The following is a 15,133-nucleotide window of genomic DNA, read 5'->3' as shown; positions in this document are numbered from 1 at the left end:
TCAACCTTGACCAATAAAATATTTATTGCCCTATTCGTTGCAGTATGCAAGGTTTCCTGTATGCATGCTACCATTGCTATGTTATTGGTTTGAAACAAATTATGTAACTTTAATTTTACGCCTTTCCTTGCGTGAACACAAAGGGATACAACTGCAGCCACCTGAAGCAGGGCGTCATTCGCGACGCGTCTAGAATTTTTTGAACGTAGTATGACATTAGGAGAAAATTAAGCTCTTTTGGACTATTAAGTGGTGTGGACGTATACTCATAAAAACAACATTAACATAGATTTTAAAATGAAAGTACCTGTTCGCTCCTTCTTATGATATCAGCCCTGCGCAAGTCCACCAGAAAAGTTGATCGAGTAGAAAATGTCTTTGCAAGAAAAATGGGCAAAAACTGGACATACTTTTTTGTGAAGGAGTTATATTAAATGCTGCTGAGTGTTTTGTTGAGAACCAAAACGCTTCGTAAGGCATTCACGCCGGTTTTATATACATCAAAATTGGTCAAGCAACTGTTATAAAAATAGTTTATGTAGTCATAGCATGAAAGTGTTCCGGAATATTGCCCTAAAAGAAATTGGCTAAAAGCGGCGTAATTTATCTCTGAAATTCAACCCACTAAAGTATGCGCCCTCCGCCGCCACCCCCCCCCCCCCCTCCTCTTTCCCCGTTTATTACAGGTAAGCCGCCCCACAGAGGATATCAGGACCTGGACAATACATCTATTCAAGCTCTACAAAGAACTGAATATTTTCTGTGTTCGGCAGTAAATGAGGCACAGCAACTAAAGGAACGACAATTTGTGAGCACTGTTTAATAAATGAATCTTGCTGTCAACTGAGGCTGGTAATTAAGCAAGGCTGCGCTGAAAGCTTGACGGCTGGTGGCTGCGCGCGAGCTCACTTTGATGTGGCTGCATTGGACCCGAAATTCTGGGTTTGTGCTGATTCTGCACTGCGCGAATGAGTCATCTGCTTGCGCGACATGCAGTGACCGGCCTCAGTACAGCTAACGTACTGTGGCTGAACTCCAATGCCCGTAGCACGGCCGTATGTCCGGTAGCTGTAGTCCGGCTGGAGTCCGACGACCGCATCTCGGCTGTCCTCCGGCGGACGTACTTCGGCCGTACACGGGTGGCTTTAGAATGGCCGGAGCCCTACGGCTGGAATCTGGCCGTATGACCGTAAGCCGGTCGACTGGCCGACGGACACTGGCCGTTGAACAGCCATGGAAGTACGGCCGTATACGGCCAAAAGGCCCACATTTGGACATGGGCCGAACATGTCTGCCGGAAAACGGCCGGACAGAAAATCACCGGCCAAAGTACACCGGCCTGTTTTAGGCCGAACAGTCCTGTGCTGCCTGGGGTAATTTTGTTTGTTAAATCTGACATTTGTTGTAACAGTGGAAGTAACATTCGGCTGTAACAAATCGGCAATGCCGCTCGCGCAAAAATTAGACACAAAAACGAATAATTGCAGGCTTCGAACATGCCAAAAAAAGGAATTCGATATCTTTCACTTTGTGGCATTTCTAACAAAATGAACCTGAACAGGCCGACCTGAAATTACAAAAGAACGAAGTTCGTTGTCAAAACAGGCAAGCATTTTTGTTAGTTAGCAGAAGGATGCGATATCCGTCTGGCGGCTTTCCACAGCACTGCAGGATGAAGTCTTCCACAGTGTCAACGAACGAGAGGTTCTTTTCGACTGTAGCCTTACAAAATGTTATCTTCTGATTTCTTTAATTTTATCTTTTTACGCATAGCTTTCGACTTTTGAGCATTGCGCAAACAAACTAGTTTTTCCTTTTCCGGATATGACGTGCGGCTCCACTGGTTTCGATTGCGTTATAAAAACAATTTACTGAAATGAAGCTTACCCAACCACTGTTCGTATTGAGTTCGCTATAGCCGATAATTTCTTAGATCAGTGTTTCTTGTAACGACGTTCGAATGTATAAAAAGGGAGGAAGGATTTTATTGCCACTTCTTTGACCTTTTTGTAGTAGCTATACAAGTTTGAACGGCAGTGGCTTACTTTTCCAACAGTCGCACGTTACTGAATCTCATCTGTAAGCCAGCATGTCAGGTTATTCCTTCCGAACCACGCGCATAAAAAGTAAAACCAAACATCACTGGGTAAATATCGCTACAGCCGTGCACGGTAGCGTAGTCCGCGGGAAACTTCTCCACCTCCCTCGCCCTTATTCATCTGGTTCCCTATGGCGAAGTTATCGAGGTACGAGAACTGCCTGCTCCGACAGTAGCCATCATTACAAATGCCCAAGGGGCTGAACTAGAAATATTCAACCATGCTAGGAAGGCTAATATGGACCGAAGCAGGAGTGCCTGAGCAGAACATAGTCGGGCCACACTGGCGTAGTAGTTCGCCGACACCTACCATGATTAACCAACGCTACTTCGGCCCTAAGTCTCAAGCAGCTGTAGTGCACCTGCTCAAAGCAGCGGTTAGAAACGAAACACAGTACAGGGTGCTAAGAATTTTTAGGTTCGGAGAGGCTACCTTTGCAAATAGGCCCTCCTAACGTTAAACTCATGTGCCTTATCTTGTGAGCGTAGCTTAGCGGTTGTACTACATCCGTTCTCTTATTTACTTTAATATTATAGGGGTAAGCTCAGTTAAAGGACAGGAGACGGCTTTATTGACCTAAATACCCCTAATGTTGGGGGCTGCAGTGGACACAAGAGAAGAAAAAAACATGGCTTGCTATTTTTATCCACAGAGAAACAGCAGAAAACGTAGACAAGTGTTAGCATTGGCGAGAGAGTCCCGGCTGTTCTGAGCAAGTTAAACAAGCGATACAGGTCAAAAATATTACAGGCCTAAGCGCCAAAAACCACCAATAATGAGGACGCTGTAGATAGCTCCTACGAATACATCGAATGAGGAATGAAGAATGCAACAACGCAGTTAACGATTGTGACAGGAACATTTAACCCAAAAATTGGTATGAAACAAAAGGAAGAAAGGTCGATGGGAAACTTCAAAATAGACAATCAGAACAGTCGAGGAGATACACTAGCGGGATTTGCAAGAGAATTGATCTTAGGTGGATGAATACGTATTTCTACAAACGAAAGAACAAGAAATGGACACGCACAAGTGCCGATGGTAAGAGAAATAAGAAATTTACTTTATTTTAGGTCACAGCCCACGTACTGTCGAGGACGTAGAGGTACTAAGTGAGATTCGGTGCAGCGATCATAAAATGGTTATATAGAAGGTAAGCTTCAATCTCGGAAGAGAAAGACGGAAACTCGTGAACTCGTGAAAACTAAGACACTCCTCACGGAGTCAGTCAGCGCCAGAGTGCAAGAGATTAAAATAAATCTTCAAAACAAATTCTCGCTTCCGAAATAGCAGAAAGAGGTCAGTGTAGACAGGCTACTTCACAACCTAAAATTGGTACTCAGTGAATCAGCCGCAGCTTAGGGAGAAAGGCGTTTTGAAAGCAAGAAATTTAGTAGAAGAGAAATTGCGAGGTCGGCATCCTTTTTCAAGAATTGGTACCAATTTCAACAATTATAAATAACCAACCACATTCTCTCCCCATTGTTTTTATTTTGTTTCTTCACTGCCTACCTGTGTATACACACACACACACACACACACACACACACACACACACACACACACATATATATATATATGCGTGTGTGCGTGAGTGTGTAATCGAGCAAAAGCAGGTAGTCCTGTTTAACATGTCAATAGTGAACTCACTCAACTGTTATTTAGCATGCCGAAATGTGAGGCTATAATTGGGTTTTTCCGTATCAGGCCAGCGTGTGGATTTAAAATAAACCAATATATGCACCTGCATATAAAGAGCTAAATATTTATTCTGGATTAGCCAAGATAGTATGAACACATTGAACGAAAATGTGCGATTACGGCACGCAGAGTTTGTACTACGGAAGCACTGACAAACAATTGAGCTGTTTTCTTTTGACAGGAAAGAACGATGGAGAAAGCACAAAAGACATCTTAATAACGACGAAATAAGAAGAAGCAAATTTATTTCCACCTGAGGATGGAGCGTGAACTAGCACGGCATGTACTGTAAGGCCTTTTTCAAGGTCGACTATTTTTTTCATCTTCTCTGAATGAGATGATGCCGAAAGTTCAATAAAATATGCACTTATTTTCCTTTTGTACAGTAAATATTCAAAATGTCATGCCCGAAGTCAATATGCCTTTTTTTTTCGTATGGTTCGACAGGTACGTTTGGAGCCCAACATTTGTCGCGACAATTTTGTGACAACTGGACGTCAAGGTAACGCGTTGTGTGCTCGCTTAGGTGTGCTTTTGCTTCAGACTTTCGTTTACACCCTTGGACACAGAGCAGAGGTTTGCGAAGCTTGTATGCTCACCTTTGCTCAGAACTTTATTTGAATACGTGCGTTACAACCCGAGTTGCCACTTTTGGTAATAATAAAAAATGCAGGCAAATCTTTTTTGTATAAATTACTGCTGAAGTATTCGGTTCTTGTTCGGGAAATGAAAAGGAAAATATATTGAACAGAATATTCAGGCTTCTCCGCGCCCTTTTGGTTTTGTTAGAAACTCTATTGGTTACCACTTACAAAGACGTCTTCAGAAAAACAAACTATTGTATTTCTGAAAATCTGGAAAAGTTCGATTTTATATCAAGCTTATAAATACCAACACTAACATTGACGAAAAAAAGTTTCAGCTTCCCTGTAAGAAATACTTACTTATAGGTGTGGGGTCTGGCATGGCTGTAAAATAGAAGGAAACCGCGAAACCACATTCATCTATAGCTAATTTTTAATATTCGGGTTTTACAAAAAAAATGTAAAAAATGTCAAGATATATAAAAAAACCACAACCCGTGACCGCCCAGGCAAGGGAGTCGTAGATACGTCATCGTTTTTTTTTTCTAAAAATACGGAAATAGAGTTTTTCAACCCCTGTCGTTGTGCGAATGATTCTAGAGTTTACAGCAGTGTTACCAAAATTTAAGCATCACTGCCAAAGGGTCACCGTTGTTGGCGCACGGTAAAGTTTTTAAGCCTAGAAAAATACAGCGGAACCTCGCCACAACAAAGGGGTAACGGGGCAATAAATTTGTCTGTTATATCTGACATTTGTTGTAGCAGTGAAGTTAGCATTGGGCTGTAACAATTTGGCAATCTGGATTGCGAGAATTTAGATCGTACAACAAAGTATCGCAGGTTTCGAACGTGCTCAAAACAAGGAATTCGTCATCTGTCGCTTTGTGTCATTTCAAACAAAATGAACGTAAACATGATGACCGGAAATTGCAACAGAACGAAGTTTGTTTGTCTAAACAGGGGAGCGGTTTTGTTCATTTGAATTAATTTGAAGAAGGATATGATATTTCTCTGGCGGGTTTTCAGAGCACTGCAGGAAGGAGTTTTCCACATAGGGCCTGTTGGATTTACGGGCGTTCTGGCAGCCCGCCGGATGCGAGAAGCTTGCTCTGGGTAGGAAGTTGCGTCCTAATTACGTTGTTCAAGCTCCACGGGATGCACCGGAAGCCGGGACCAAGAATGAGACGAGCGCAGCAGAGAAACTTTTTTTTTCCGTCGTCTGCTACAGTTTCAGCGGCAAAATGTCGGACGACGCAAGAAGTGCGCTTGATGCTCTCCTAACGCGTTCTTTGCGGACCGCCGTCATATTGACGATGAAGAGTACGATTGCGAAGCCGACGTTTTCAATGTGTGCGTCAGACTCGCGATCGTCCAGTGGAAAGAACGGCAACGCGTTACCCTCTGCATGGAGAACGTCGTGCGACCTACATAGAGTTCGAGTTCAGGAGACTGTTTCGGCGGTCGCGGCGTACGGTGGCAGCCCTGGTCACCAAAATTCAACACTTCGAATTCCACCCCGAAGGACTGCGAAGACACCCCAAAATGCCTGCCCAGAAGACATTTCTGATTGCCCTTTCGTACATCGTACACAGGAGAGAGAGAGAGAGAAAGACTTTATTTGAGGCCAGCAGGGAGTGGGAGGTCGGGATGCGCAGAGCCTCCACATCCCACCCACGTTCACGACGTCCTCGGGACTAGGCCCCGCCGGTGTCGGCGTGAGCGGTGCGCGAAAGGTACTCGGGAGTTCGTCCCTTTCCCCCCCGTCTGCGACTCGCTCCGCTTCTGCCTGGCGAGAGCAGCCTCGAGCTGCTGGACGGCTAGAGTTTGTGCGTTCAGGTCTGTGCCACGACACGGTCTAACCCACTTCTGTTCGTCATGCAGGATTTCGTCTGCGCTATCTCCTGCGTGCTGGTCCCCGTTCTTCTGGGCCCAGTATCAGCCATCCACGTGAACAACCCTTTCCCGGCAAGCCTTGTCACCGTGGACGACCAGCGCCTCCTCCCAGCGTTGGCCACCGCAGTTTCTACGGCGCTGGAACCTGCAAACTGGGCGCTCGAAAGGGCAATCAAGGCCACACCGTCATCGACTTCATCAGCGGCACTGTGTATAAATCGTCCCCGCCTGCCCGGCGTGCTCTGTGGGCTCGGTGGCTGTGCCACGACACGGTCTAACCCACTTCTGTTCGTCATGCAGGATTTCGTCTGCGTTATCTCCTGCGTGCTGGTCCCCGTTCTTCTGGGCCCAGTATCAGCCATCCACGTGAACAACCCTTTCCCGGCAAGCCTTGTCACCGTGGACGACCAGCGCCTCCTCCCAGCGTTGGCCACCGCAGTTTCTACGGCGCTGGAACCTGCAAACTGGGCGCTCGAAAGGGCAATCAAGGCCACACCGTCATCGACTTCATCAGCGGCACTGTGTATAAATCGTCCCCGCCTGCCCAGCGCGCTCTGTGGGCTCGGTGGCTGTGCCACGACACGTTCTAACCCACTTCTGTTCGTCATGCAGGTCAGTAACCAGTATTGCCTTTTCGCTAAAAAATCAAGCAATCGATGCCTTATTCAGCTACCCAGCCCCCAGTGCTGTGTTTGTATCGTGTCTGATTGTATGACCACTGTTTTTTCTCTGCTGCTGATGTTATCTGGTGACATCGAAACTAACCCTGGACCCCCCCACCCTAGAATATATTCTAAATGAACTTAAAAGCTTGTCTTCCGGTCAAGCCCAGCTTATTGGTGACATGCAGAGCCTAAAATGCCAGCTCTCTAACACCGATAAAGCAATCTCCGCCCTAGGCAAAATAATCGACAACTTAGAATCGCACTACAACCAGGTTCAAACACTACAAACGGAATTAGACACCATAACAACCATCACCTCCCAGACTGCTATCCAGGTCTCGGTACTGGAGGCTCGACTGGACGACGCTGAGAACTGTTCCCGACGGAACAACTTGCTGTTTTACGGAATAGCGGACGACACGCCATCCGAGACCTACGTACAGTCTGAGCAGCTAATCACTGCGTTCTGCAGGGACCGCTTCAAAATATCTATTGAATCAAAGGAAATTGAGCGTGCCCACCGTATTGGTCGCCACTCTCCAGACCGGTGTCGGCCCATAATAGTGAAATTCACCTCTTTCAAAACCAAGGAAACTGTCCTTGGTAATGGTCCTCAGCTTAAAGATACCGATTTTAGCATTGGGGACGATTTCTCGCCGCTAGTCCGGAACACACGGAAGCACCTTCTCGCCTTTGCTAAAGAAAAATCGGGTCCTTTCCTTCTACGGTACAAAACATTGTTTATGGGCTCTAAACGCTACGTTTTCGACGATACAACCGGAACTGTCGAAGAAAAATCGTAGCAACCCCCTTCCCACCCCAGGTCGTTAATTGGTTATCTTCTTGGTCACAAAGCTAATCTCTGCTTTTCGGTTATATTCACTAACATTCGCAGTTTTCTTTCTAAGCGCGACCACGTGTCGAACCTTGTATCTTCATCCAGTAGCAGTTTACTTATACTAACCGAAACGTGGTTGACTGCTGACGTCACCGACGGCGAAGTTTTGGCCGACTTGCCCAACTTTAATCTCTTTAGAAAGGATCGTCCCGGCACACGTGGCGGGGGCGTTCTCATTGCTGTAAACAAACAACTCTCATGCTCGGCTATCAAAATAGCCTCTGACCTCGAAATCCTAAGGTTGCTCTGTCGTTCCGCACCACAGTCTGTGCTTTTAGGTGTTTGTTACAGGCCCCCTAAAAGTAGTCCAGATTTCTCTCGCGAACTTAACAGTATTTTAACCAAACTTTCGAACAAATACCCAAATGGTCGCGTACTTTTCTTTGGGGATTTTAACTTCCCGAACGTCCATTGGACGAACCTAACCTCGTCAGCACCCAACGCAAAAGAAGCTAACGAATTTCTTGACGTATGTCTAAACTTTAATCTTACTCAGCTGGTATCCCAACCTACACGAGTCACTTCCGATACCGCCAATATTCTCGACCTAATCTTAACAACGGATCCGGGCAGCCTGTCTTCCATAACATATCTAAATGAAATAAGTGATCACAAAGTCATTCACGCTAATTTTAACTTTGTTCCTGAAATACGTCAAGCTTGCAGTAAAACAATTCGATTATATGATAAGGGGAACTATGAGGCCATCATTCGTGAACTTGATGCCTTTCTTCCGTCGTTCCAGGACGGTTTTTGGGATCGATCTATTAACGAAAACTGGTTACTCTTCAAAAACAAACTGAACCGGTTAGCTGATGAATTCATCCCTAAGGTAACTTTCCGTCCCACCCGCCAAAAACCCTGGTTTACGAAGTCAATAAAAACACTTGAAAACAAGAAGAAACGCCTTTTTCGTGCCGCGAAGACTAGAAACAGTGTTTGCGCATGGGAAAAGTACAACATTGCAGAAAAAGCATATTTAAGAGAAGTGCGCAACGCCAAGTACTCATTCTTTCACACTGAACTACCTAAAATCCTCGCTGATTCACCCAAACGTTTTTGCCAAGTTCTAAACCCACATGACACCCCCCCTGTTATTCTTACTAATCAGTCGGGTCTAGAAGCAAGTAGTTTTGAAAGTGCCAATATGTTTAATGTAGCCTTTCATTCGGTCTTTACGAACGAACCTGACCCCACTGATACGGAACTGTTCTCTGTTAGTCTGCCTGAAATGCCGCCCATAAGCATAAACTTCTCTGGTATCCTTTCTTTAATAGAAAAAATGAAGTTGTCATCTTCTAATGGTACGGATGAAATAAATGCCAAGCTCTTAAAAAACACAAAGCACATATCTGCCGAATTTTTGCTGTTGCTGTTTTCACAATCCCTGTCCACAGGAATTCTGCCTTACGACTGGAAGTGTGGGAAGGTCATTCCAGTTCATAAATCAGGTAACAGAGACTGTCCGCTAAATTACCGCCCCATATCACTAACCAGTGTGCTGTGGAAACTCATGGAACATATCATATACTCTCAAATCATGCAGTTCCTTGATTCCAACTGCTTTTTTAATCGCTCACAACATGGATTTCGAAAAGGCCTTTCATGAGAAACCCAACTAGCCCTTTTTCATCATGACCTGCATACTAACCTCGATACTAACCTACAAACAGATGCTATCTTTCTTGACTTCACCAAGGCGTTTGATAAAGTACCCCACAAGCGCCTACTAATGAAGCTTTCTCAACTGAATCTGCCACCCGATGTTCTAAATTGGATTGCCCAATTTCTGACTAACCGCTCCCAATTTGTTTCCCTTAACAATGTCGAGTCTAACTCGCTTCCTGTAACGTCCGGTGTACCGCAGGGGTCTGTCCTCGGCCCGCTTTTATTCCTAATATATATCAACGACTTGCCTAACAATTTACCATGCAACATTCGCATGTTCGCTGACGACTGTGTTATATACCGCAAAATAACTAACACTTCTTACCAAATAGCCCTACAGAATGACCTTAATAAAGTGTTAGACTGGTGTAACCGCTGGCTAATGACCCTTAATCCTAAAAAATGTAAATTAGTTTCCTTTCACCGCCGCAAAAATCCGCTCCTATTTTCCTATGAAATCGCTAACATACCTATCGAAACAAGTGACTCTTATAAATACCTTGGTGTAACACTAACCCCCGATCTTTCCTGGCACACGCATATTACTAATATCATTTCATCGGCTAACCGGTCATTAGGATTTCTAAAACGCCATCTGCGTCACTCGCCCTATCACGTAAAACTTTTGGCTTACCAATCGCTCCTACGACCCAAACTTGAGTACGCATCACCCATTTGGAGCCCTCACCAAGTTTACTTGATAAACGCCATCGAAGCAGTGCAAAATCGTGCTGCTCGTTTCATTCATTCTTCCTATTCATATGATATCAGCGTCTCATCCCTTAAAAATGAATCTGGTCTGTCCACTCTTTCGTCTCGCCGCAGAATCGCTACACTATCACTTTACCACAAGCTTTATCACAGTTCTTTCAGCCAAGCACCTTACATCGCTCCCGCCACGCGCATTTCCCCCCGTACGGGCCATCCACTACAAGTCTCCCGACCCCGTTCTGGCACCACAACCTTTTCTGCTTCTTTTTTCTGCCGCGCAGCTGCAGAATGGAATGGCCTTCCCCGCGACATCGTTTCTATCACCTGTCCATCACATTTTGTTCAAAGTGTATCCATGTACCTGTCTTGTTAAAAATTGTGGCATTTGTTACATCTCTGTACAACCCACCCCTTATGTAACACAACCTTGTGGGGTCTTTAAGGTAATAAAGTGAAGTGAAGTGAAGTGTACCATATACATCCTCGCGAATTCAACGTGAGCGACTCATCTGTTCACTCCGCAGACTACGTAGTCATCGGATTGGTTTATTTCTATCGGTGGGCGGAAGAACGTCTGTCCGGACTGAGCAGTATTAAAGCCGAATAAGCGGGCGTTCCACACTCTCGTTCGTCAAGGCAGCGGAGAATTTCCAGACATGGTCGACGCGATTTGTGTGTGCGAATTTCTACACCCTCGGAGTCCGAAGGGAGTTACTTCAATCGCAAGAAGTTTCCCTCCATCACACTTCATCATACATTGCGAAAATGGTGTTCACCGGCGTGTTCGCCAGCTTTCCTCTCAGCGCCCACGACGCCATAATGCTATGGGGAGCTTTTTTGTCTTTCCTATGGAATAAACAAAAACTGTCACGCATGACACGAGGACAACCAATGTACTCGCTTAGAACCCCTTATATGAAGTGGTCAACACAGACAAGCTTTCATTTTGAATGTCGACGCCGTCCTCGACCACTAGCTGAATTAGGCCATCCATGCCTGCCAGAAGAGGAACCGCAAATGACTATTTAGGCGCGAATCACATGTCATCTCACTTTGTGTTCAAAAAATGGGTGTTGCAATGAGAAAAATAAACTAAAATGTGTACAAAGTGTTTTTTCAGATCAAATAAATAACCTCCAAACCATCAAATCTGAAAGAACGAAAAATATTCCCAATTTTGTTTTGAAACTGGCCCTACTGCTCTCTTTTTGTCGTCTGCAACCAGGGTCGCCTGCTATGTGTCAGTTCGGTGCCCGCTCGCCGCCAGACCACGAGCGCACGGGCTGCTCTGGCAGTTTGCGGGGAGTCAATAGTTGCCGACCACAAAAATCGAAGACGTTCTGGCGGTGCCGGAAGTGACGTTTTATGCTCACCGAGAAACACAAAGGATTTGCCACCGCATGTGCCGGCTGGCGGGCAGCCCCGGGCAGCCAGAAGTGGGAAATCCAACAGGCCCAGCGTCAACGCACAAAAGGTCGTTTGCGACTGTAGCCTTACAAACTGTTATCTTCTTTCTTTAGGTTTAGCTTTTTAAATCTAGGTTTCGAGTCTAGAGCCTCGCGCAAACCAGGTATTTCTTTGTGATACAATATTTCACGTTCGGCTCTTTTGGTTTCTAATCAGTTATAAACACAAGGTCACCGAAATGAAGCTTGACAAACCAATGTTCGTGTTTAGTTCGGTATACCCGATAATTCGTTGCAACTGTGTTCGTCGTAACGACGTTCGAATGTATTAAACAGGGAGATGAATTTTAATACCACTTTTTTGCCTTTTTGAAGCAGCTATACAATATAGGATGGCAGTGGCTTTCTTTTCCAACAGTCGGACGTTAGTGAATCTCATCTGTAAGCCAGCATGTAGGGTTATTCCTTCCAAACCGCGCGTACAAAAAGAAAAACCAAAAATGGCTGGCTAATTATCGCCAAAGCCGTGCTCGGCAGCGTAGTCCGCGGGCAACTTCTCTCCCTCCCTCGCTCTTATTCACCTGGCTCCCTATGCCGAACTTATCCGTGTACGCAGTACTGCCTATTCCGACAGTAACCATCATTACGTATACCCAAGGGGCTAACCTAGAAACATTCAACCATGCTAGAAAGGTCATTAGGAACCGAAATAGCAGTGCCTGAGCAGAAGATAGTCGGGCCACCCTGGTGTAGTAATTCACCGACACCTACCATGATTAACCAACGCAACGTCGGCCCTGAGTCTCTGGAAGCTGTAGAGCACCTGCCCACAGCAGCGGTTAGAAACGAGACACAGTAGAGGGTGCTAATAATCTCTAGGTTCGGAGAGGCTACCTTTGCAAATAGACCCTCCCATAAACTCTAGGTTGGGAGAGGCTACATTTGCAAATAGACCCTCCCAACTTTCATCTAATGTACCTTATCTTGTGAGCGTAGCTTAGCGGTACTACTACATACGTTCTCTGATGGTACCAGAATATTATAGGGATAAGCTAAGTTAAAGAACAGGAGACGGCTTTATTGACTTAATAACCCTAATGTTGGGGGCTGCAGTGGACGCCAAGAGAAGAAAAAACATGCTTGGTATTTTTATCCCCAGAGAAAGAGCAAGCAGCTCGGAGGAGGGTAAGCTTTGGGGACAGAGTCCCGGCTGTTTTGAGCAAGTTAAACAAGCGATACAGGTTAAAAATACTACTTGCCTAAGCGCCATCAACCAGCAATCATGATTCAGCCGTAGACAGCTTCTAGGAAGACATCGAATGAGCAATAAAGAATGCGAAAACGCAGTTACGATTGTGAACGGAGAAGTTAACGCAAAGAGTACTAAGAACGAATATGGAAAAATGTCAATGGGAAACTTCTAAATAGACAACCGCAACAGTCGAGGAGATCCAATGGTTACTGCCCTTGTTGTGGGGAGGGGCCATATATGTCGATTCCAGCGCACTCGAAAGGGTGCGCGGGGCATGTAGTGGGCGTAGACGTCCGGTAGGATGTTGCGCCGAATACGTCCGGTGCTGGCAATCGGGACACGAGCGGATGTACTTTGTAACAAACTTGTACATCCCGCGCCAATAGTTATGTATGCGCAGCCGCTGATATGTTTTAAAGTCGCCAGCGTGGGCGCAGTGTGCGTCAGAGTGGTAGGATGAAAAGATAGCAGAACGCAAATGACGGAGAATAACTAGCAACCTTTTGCGGCCTTCGGCGAAATAATGAAGAATATACAGGAGTTCTTCGCGGACGACGCAGTGTGAGGCCTGGTGACGCAGTGCACGGGACGACGAAACTGTAGACTGTTTGGACGCGACCCAGGGGGCAGTATGGACGCGACGCTGGGGTCTTTCCGCTGCTCTGCAGCCATGTCGTGTATTTCAAGTGACGCCAGGGCGCCTTTCATTGCGGAACTGCAGTCAGTTTCTGACTCCACGGGACATCGAGAAAGGGCATCAGCGTCCGTATGGTTTCGCCCGGACCGATCCACAACAAGAATGCCGTTCTCTTGGATGCGAAGAGCCCAACGGCCAAGTCTGCCGGAAACGTCTTTAATGTGACGACACAAAACACAATCCGTAATGGTCCGTGAGGACGTTAAACAGGCGTTCATAACTGTAAGGGCGGAATTTGTGGATCACCCCAATGGCCACCAAACAATATTTTTCTGTCACTGAGTAAATTCTTTCAGCCTTTGTGAGAGTACGGCTGGCATAAGCAACTACGTACTCCTGGACGCCTTTGTGTTGAGCAAGTACAATGCCAAAACCGACACCACTGGCATGTCTGCACCTCAGTTGGCAGGAGGGGGTCGAAATGCTGCAGTATTGGGGGCGATGTAACCAAACGTCGTAAAGACACAAAAGCTTCTTCGCAGGCCGCCGACCAGTCGACAGGTTCTTTACTGGATCCACTGAGAAGTTTCCTGAAAGGTTCAATGATGGTGGGAAAGTTCCGGACGAAGAGCCAAAAATAGGAACATCAGCCGACAAAACTTCGGAGGTCTTTAATCGTGGTGGGTTGCGGAAATTGGGCGACTGCTCGATTATCCTCCAAGTCGGCAAGGATGCCGTCTTTTGATACGACATGACCCAAAATGGTAAGTTTGCGAGCAGCACAGCGGTACTTTTTCAAGTTCAGGTCTAGCACGGCAGATGTGAGGAATGCCAAGATTTTTTGTAGGCACTCTAGGTGAGTGGTGAAATCGGGCGAAAACACGACAATGTCGTCTAAGTAACAAAACCAAGTTTTCTACTTCAGGCCACGCAGAACACCGTCCATCATTCTCTGAAATGTTGCGGGCGCATTAGAAAGTCCGAAAGGCATGAGGGTAAATTCGTTAATTCTATCAAGTGTCAGGAAGGCAGTTTTTGAGGGATGAGAGTCGCCCATGGGTACTTGCCAGTAACCTGAGCGTAGATCAAGAGAAGAGAAAAATTAGGCGCCTTGCAAGCACTCAAGAGCGACATCGATACGAGGTAGTGGGTAGACGACTTTGCGGGTGATTTTGGTCAGACGCTTATAATCGACGGAGAACCGGACGTACCTATCTTTCTTCGTCAGGGGCATGGATCCGGTATCTATTTCGTAGGCAACAGTCGACGTGCGGCCCAAGGCGGTCTGATGACTGTCGAAGGATTCACGGAAGTGATCAAGAACGACAAGGAGTTTGTACCATTGAGCTGTGGTGATATCTTCATGAATAGATCCTTGAAAAACACCGGAAACTGCCTTGGAAAGAGAACTGAGGACATTCACCGAAAACGCGGCTGATTCCTTCTGGGTGGCCATGACCAGAAAGGGGTCAAGAGCTTCCACGTACCCGAGACATTCCTCACGATATAATGTTGAAGGACAAGACGATGGGTTACCGACAAGCATCACACTGGACCCAGACTGCACGTCGAGGACAGCAGCGGGCAAAGGCAGGCATTTCCACGACAAACATCGACTC

General features: G+C 46.1%; 1 pseudogene; it reads left to right on the top strand.

Annotated features, from left to right (window-relative positions):
• The first annotated feature begins 6,571 nt into the window (after positions 1-6,571).
• LOC144139398 (uncharacterized) lies at positions 6,572-7,806 on the top strand (annotated as a pseudogene).
• The last annotated feature ends 7,327 nt before the right edge of the window (positions 7,807-15,133 follow it).

Source organism: Haemaphysalis longicornis, unplaced genomic scaffold (assembly GCF_048455015.1).
Source record: "Haemaphysalis longicornis isolate Haplotype H1 unplaced genomic scaffold, Haemaphysalis longicornis Haplotype H1 scaffold_5, whole genome shotgun sequence".
NCBI classification, from domain to species: domain Eukaryota; kingdom Metazoa; phylum Arthropoda; class Arachnida; order Ixodida; family Ixodidae; genus Haemaphysalis; species Haemaphysalis longicornis.
The sequence above is the reverse complement of the archived record's forward strand: the minus strand, read 5'-3'. Positions and strand labels throughout refer to the sequence as shown.